The sequence below is a fragment of the Phoenix dactylifera genome, unplaced genomic scaffold (assembly GCF_009389715.1).
Source record: "Phoenix dactylifera cultivar Barhee BC4 unplaced genomic scaffold, palm_55x_up_171113_PBpolish2nd_filt_p 000257F, whole genome shotgun sequence".
NCBI classification, from domain to species: domain Eukaryota; kingdom Viridiplantae; phylum Streptophyta; class Magnoliopsida; order Arecales; family Arecaceae; genus Phoenix; species Phoenix dactylifera.
The window spans coordinates 52,160-59,133 of NW_024067750.1; positions in this window are offsets into that span (position 1 = coordinate 52,160).

The window sequence follows — 6,974 nt, forward strand, 5'->3', positions numbered from 1 at the left end:
AGTGGACTGCAATACGAGGAAATTGAGTTTGGTGATTTGCATATGGAAGGTGGTTTAGGAGTTGTCCCATCACGAGTTTCTATGCTGTCATGACCAAGGAGTAAGTGGACTGACATACCAAGTATGATGCCATATAATTAAATAGGTCAAGATTTTTGGGGATGCACACCCCAGAATCAAACTGAGAACCTCTGGTTGCTAAGCAAAGGGGTGTGACCACTAGGACAAGGCTTAGCCTCAAAAGTCACATTTATCATGACAGGGTTGGATAATAGTATTGACTAATCTAGGGTATACAAAGTGAAATTGTAATGTCCTCTGAGTTGTAAGCTAGATTCCGCCATACAAAAAGTTGAACATTTGCAATATGCTAAGATTAGATTGTGTTGCCCAAGGTGACAAGCCAAGAGGGGGGGGGGGGGTGAATTGGTTTCTTTTAATTTTAACTATCTTACTTGTGTTAAATGATGAGTTAGTGAACTTAAACAAATCACAATACAAACAACAAGAAGTATAGTGGTTCGGTGCTCTCCTTAGCACCTACGTCCACTCCCCAAGCGACCCCTTGGGAATTCACTATAATCCCGCAGATTACAGTTGGATTGTTTTCCGGGCTCACAATCCAAAAACCTTTACACTTTGGTTTTTCGGGTTCACCAAAAATCTATGTTGGTTTTACGGGCTCACCAACGAACCTTTGTTGGTTTTACGGGCTCACCAACGAACCTTTACAATTGATTTTCCGGGTTCACCAATCAACCTATTCCGTTGGTTTTGCGGGCTAACCAACCAACCTTTACAAGTAGTTTAATAAACAAAGAAAGAAGATTTAAACTCCTAAATGAGCAAATGAAACAATATAAACTACAAAGAAGAGTTTAGAGAATATTTATCGCTTGATGTGACTTCTCTCTTCTTTGTCAAGGATGCTTCACTCTTCAAGGATGGATGGAGCTCTTGATGACTCTTTGAATCTGCTCAACCACTTTCTTTTGATTCTTGAATGAAGCACTTGGATGAAGCTTGCCTTGCTAGGGTTCTCTCTTAAATGCACTTGATGTATTTTCCCAAAGCTTACTTCCTCTGATGAATACTCCCTCTTAAATACTTCTTCAACCTCCAAATAGTCCTTCCTGACCGTTGGATTGAAGAAACTAGCCGTTTATAGCCGTTGGAAGTCCAAAAAGTACTTCTGCACAACTAGCCGTTATGCTTCTGCCCGTGCTTGGGTCGACCCAAACTTTTCTTGGGTCGACCCAAATCTTGGGTCAGCTCAAACTTTTTCTTGGGTCGACTCAACTTCTTCTTGGGTCGACCCTAACAGGGTTTCCAGAGAACCTTTTCTGTCTTCTGTTCTGTCTTACCTTTGGGTCGACCCACACAGGGTTTGGGTCGACTCAAGCTTGGGTCGACTCAACTTCATCTTGGGTCGACCCTCTCAGTAAATCCAGAGAACCATTTTCTGAGTTGTTTTGAGGATCTTGATGTTTGGGTCGACTCATGCTTTCCTTGGGTCGACCCAACTCACTGTTCATTTGTGCCATTTTTGCAGAAGTGTGCCAAATACTTTCTTGATGTGCCGGGATCGACCCAATCATCCTTTGGGTCGACTCAATCCACACTTTGCTGCATCTCAAGGTTAGATTCATTCAAATAAACAATAAAATGTATCTATATCAATTTAAACAAATATACTGAGAGTAACAGACTTAAGAATATAGTATCGATTTAACTTATAACATACTCTAGATAATTGCTTATTAATCATCAAAATAACACTATCATCCTCAATCTCCCCCTTTTTGATGATTACAAAATAAAGAGTATGAGCCTATTGATACTTGTCTTTAAAATCAGTTTTTTTGAAAGGGCTTAACTTGCTGAATTTCAGCTTTTCATATATAAGAGTGAAGTCTCCCCCTATATCATTCAAATGTTGTCAATTTGACTTTTTGAATTACTCCCCCTTTCATTTATAATTCATTAAAGATGAAACTCCAAAAATTTGAGATAAAACATGAGTTTCAGGTTATGTATCGAGGTGTGAAAGGTGCGTGCCAAATTCTGAAATTATATGTGCCAAATTCTGAAATTTGATATAAATTTTTGACTTGATCATTTTCATTGTTGCAAATTGCTCCCCCTTGGATGTATATGCTTTCCTATATGATTTTCAATTTGTTTTACAAATTATTTCTCTTTCTTTCTTTACTTCTCCTCTTATTACTCTATCTTTACTTCTCCCCTATTACTCTTTCTTTACTTCTCCCCCTTTTTGTTACTCTATTTACTCTATCTTTACTTCTCCCCTATTACTCTTTCTTTACTTCTCCCCCTTTTTGTTATCATCAAATAGGTACATGGAAAAAGACACAATAAATAACAAACATTCAAACTTCATTGATCAAAATAGGAACATTTTAGTACAATCATGCCAAAAATAAAAGCAAATACAATGTTCCTCAATCAAGGTTCAAAATACATGATCAACATAAAATACATATGAGAACTAGATACATATCCTAGGCTCTAAACAAGATCGTGAGACTCTCCCGGATCGCTTGGCTACGGCTCTCTTGGGTCCCATTTCTCCAAGATCTTGAAGTAATCTACTGTTTGGAGATGATTGGAGAAGATTTGAGAGTGGGGAATAGGATTTTCGGAAGAGGACAAAGGGTAAACAGTGCCCTAGATAGCTCACGGGTCCCCCTTTTAATAGTGGGGTCCCGACGTTGGGTCGACTCAAAAATTTTCTTGGGTCGACTCAACGTTGGGTCGACCCTATTCTGGGTTGGGTCGACCCAAGTTCAGAAATTTTCCTTTCTCTTCCTTTTCGCTTCTAAAAAAAAAAATTTTCCTTGCTTCCAATCCTTACAAATTCTTTCTGGGACAATAATACATGAGTAAGGAATCTATAGATTACAAGTTTGACTCATGTTTCATGGGTTTTTAGAAATGGGAGGAATGTATCATGAGACTGCTTGCTCCCTTTTATATCTCTTCAATAAAAAGGATCACATATGCCTAATTCCCTCCTTAGCGTGCAGAATCTATCTTCACTCAAGGGTTTTGTGAATATGTCGGCTAATTGTTTTTCAGTGCATATATGCTCAATACATATGTTTCCATTTTGCACATGATCCCTAATAAAATGATATCTTATTTCTATGTGTTTGGCTTTAGGAATGAGATATTTAGGATGTAAGCCAGAAGTGATCTCTAAATGTAGATTCCAAAGATAGTTTTGAAATCAAGTGTAGATGGAATCCTTTTCAAGTTATTTCAAGGAGTATCAAGAATAATATTCAAAGAAAGCACGAATGAAAATCCAATACCCTTTTTTTTTTAATATATTAAGTATATAGCAACATGAGAGCAATCTAATTAATTTTTAGAGTATAGTATAAGAGCAGATAAAGATCAAAATTTATATACTCGAAAAACATAAGATTATGTTGAATCTTTAATTCTTAATGACTTCAAAGTTCTTTCATGATATAAAAGTATTGGAGCATAGATACCAAAATATAAATTTATGCAATGTAGGATACATAAAATTCAGGGCTTTGGAAGTTCTTTTAAAGCTCTCTTAAAGACTTTCTTTTACTCCTTTAAAGATCCTAGCATCAAAATCAATTAAAATGAATTGGCTCAGGATTGAAACACTAAAGTGCAAGCCAATAAGAGCTCATTAGTAGATTCCAAGATAAATTTTCGAAACTAAGACAGATGGAATCCTTTTCAATTAAATTTTTAGAAATAAATGATTTACCGATGAATACAGATGAAAATCCAACTTTCAAAAGATATTCAATGAAGCACAAAGTTTAATACCACTTTACATTTAGTATTCTTTGTCTCATCGTTAGATGCGAATTTATACGATTAAGTTCTATATGATCTCTCACTCTGAAATTTTCTTTCTCCCCCTTAATTAATCATTCTATTTGAGAGTTTAGAGTTTGAAGATAATTTTCAATAAAGAGATTGAGTATTTAAAGCTCCCCCTCAAAAGATGCATTTTCTTTCAAACTTTTTTTTTTTGTTCTTCTATAATATCAAGAATGTAGAGTGATCTAGAATTTTTCAAAATTTATAGCAATCACTCTTTTTAATCTTTCAAGAATAAATTATATTTCCTCTTATTTTTTTTGAATATGTATGGAGATATTAATCAGAAAATAATTCTTTTGAAGCTCAAATTTCTTTCAAAAGTAATTACATTTTCTTTCCTATAAGAATTATTGAAGTGAGTTGAAATATTCTAAGCTTTAGGATCATTAACTCTCTTCTTAAAAATAGCTTTTCTTTTTAATGATAGAAGCATTTAATTATGTAGGAGTGTATATTCAAAATATTAATTTTTTAGTCATAGTTTTTCAGCAATGTATATATGAAGCACCATAAATCTTTTTAATATCAAAATAATATCATATATTTAGAACCATTTATTTGCAATCAAGATCATTGAAAAACACATCATTTAGACCAATTTCAGTACACTTATAAGATAAAAAATGATATGTTTCAGATGCGTATCGGAGCAAACAACCAAGGTATCCAAAGTAATTCTGTTTTTCTTAAACCGTAGTTTTCATCTAGAAATCATATTGAGTTATTCCCCAAAATGATACAATCATTGAAGTATATAATGAAAGTTACAAAAAAATGCAACGATAGAAGCATTTTTAAATTAAGTTTAAGCTTTTATCCTTAAGGTGTGTTTTCAAGTGATCGAAACTTCATTTGGCTTTTCACAAGCTTTTTATATACTTTCATTTATCTTGTCATTCATTTCCTCATTTTTGAATTTCTTCCTTTAACCACTCAGTGAATATTCTAATCTTCATTTCTTTTGGTTTTACTTTTCTATGCTCTATACTCTGTTTGCTCCCTATCCGGTGGAGTTGGAAGGGGCACGAGGTACTACCACTAGCCTCCCTCTTATGCCGTCCCTAATATACCCTACACCGAATAGTTGGGTCAAATAGTGCCGGGTACTATCACTAGCCTCCCCATTGGCACCATCCCTATGATGAGCAATGTAGAAAGGTTAAACTTTTCTCTTTAAAAATGTTCTCTCCAAACTCTTCCTATTATAGTTGATTATGGATTTTATCCCATCCAAAGGAATGCTCACATAATTCTTATAAATGTGCTGAATATATTATACTTGTTTTGCTTTTACCTAAGATTGGAGTACTTAGTTTTATTATCTTAACAGATTTTTATGAATCTTTTGATATCAATTAGATGTGATTCATTAGAATTAGTTTGATATCTTTGCATATAAGCACAAAATGAGCATACAATTTGGCCTACAAGCTGCATGATATAGTAATACAGCTTCAAACAATAAAATTACCTTGCTCATTATTTTTAAACTCTACAATATGGGGTCATAGATATACCTTTCTTCATGCCAAACTTCTGTAAGAATATTCTTGTAAACTTACTTTGGCCAATGAAGATTCCCTTTCTTATTTGTCTTAGTTTGGAGTTCGAGAGGAAAAATTAGTTCATCCATTTTACTCATTTCGAACTCACCCTGCATGAGCTTAAAAAAAAAAACTTTACATAAAGCTTCATTAGTAGCACCACAAATAATATCATCAATATATATTTGAGCAATTATGATATTAGAATTTTTCTTTTTGATACATAGTTTTATCACTATTACTTTCTATCAAAAAGTTACTTAATCATTCATATCATGCTCTTGGTGCTTGTTCTAAATCAAATAGTATTTTATCATGTTTGTAATGAATATTTTTCAAATATAGATGGTTATTTTTACATAAAAATTTTAATAATATAACCACACAGAAGTTCATTCTACACATTCATTTGACAAAATACAAGTCTCATAAAACAATCAAATGAAAGTGGTTATCTTTGGCTTCTAATTATGCAAAAATTTCATCAAGATCTATTTCATCTTTTCTGATTAATTCTTTTAGTAATCACAAATTCTTCTTAATTTAGTGTGTTTCTGAAAAACTCAGTTTTGTTCCAAATATAAAAAGTTTTCAGATTCTTCAATAAGATTTCAAATTTTATCCCTTTCAAAATGATTTAGTTTAACTTAACCAATTATCATCTTATTCATTCTTCTTAATGTCTTTTAAATAGAAGCAAAAATGACAAACTATATTCTCAATAAAAGATCTAGTTTTAATAAGAATAATATGAATTGACATTTCTACAACTGGTATCTTTTCATTGAATATTCTATATGCATTGCTTAGAGAGTAATATCCAAAGAAACACTTGTTTTATCAGATTTGGCATATATTTCATTCTTGAGAACATAACATGTATAACTGAAAAAAAAATAAAGGTATGCACCATTTGATATTTTGTTTTTCATGAGTTCACATGGGGTTTGTTTTTTTTCAAAAATAGATTTAATAGAAACCTTATAATATGACAAGCTGTGATGATAACATTAATCAACTGCTATCACAAAGCATTGTCCTTACACAACAAAGGTTCTATTTTTATATTTTTATAACCCCTATATGTAATAGTATTCTTGGTGCAAAAACAATTGTATTCAATACCGTTTTCTGTGCAAACCTTATTAACAAATTGGTTTCAAAACTGTGCCATGATACTTTCACAGTTTGCAAACCTTTTTCATTTGAAACCTTTTGTAAGTTTGTGCCAAAGCAGAAAATATTTCAATTTAAGTGCCAAGAATAAAACCAACGTTAGCTTTGAAAAATCATCCATAATTACAAAGTCAAGAAGCTTATCTCCTAGGCTCACTATCCTAGATATCCAAATAAGTTCTTATGGAGAATTTTCAAAGACTAAGAGGTGGAAACAATGTTTTCAGATTTCGAAATGATTCTAGTTTGTTTTTCTAGATGACATGCATAGCAAACTTTGACCTTGTAGAAATTAATTTAAGTAAACCAATGACAAGGTCTTTTGAGATTAAATACATACTAGTATGAATTGATTTTATA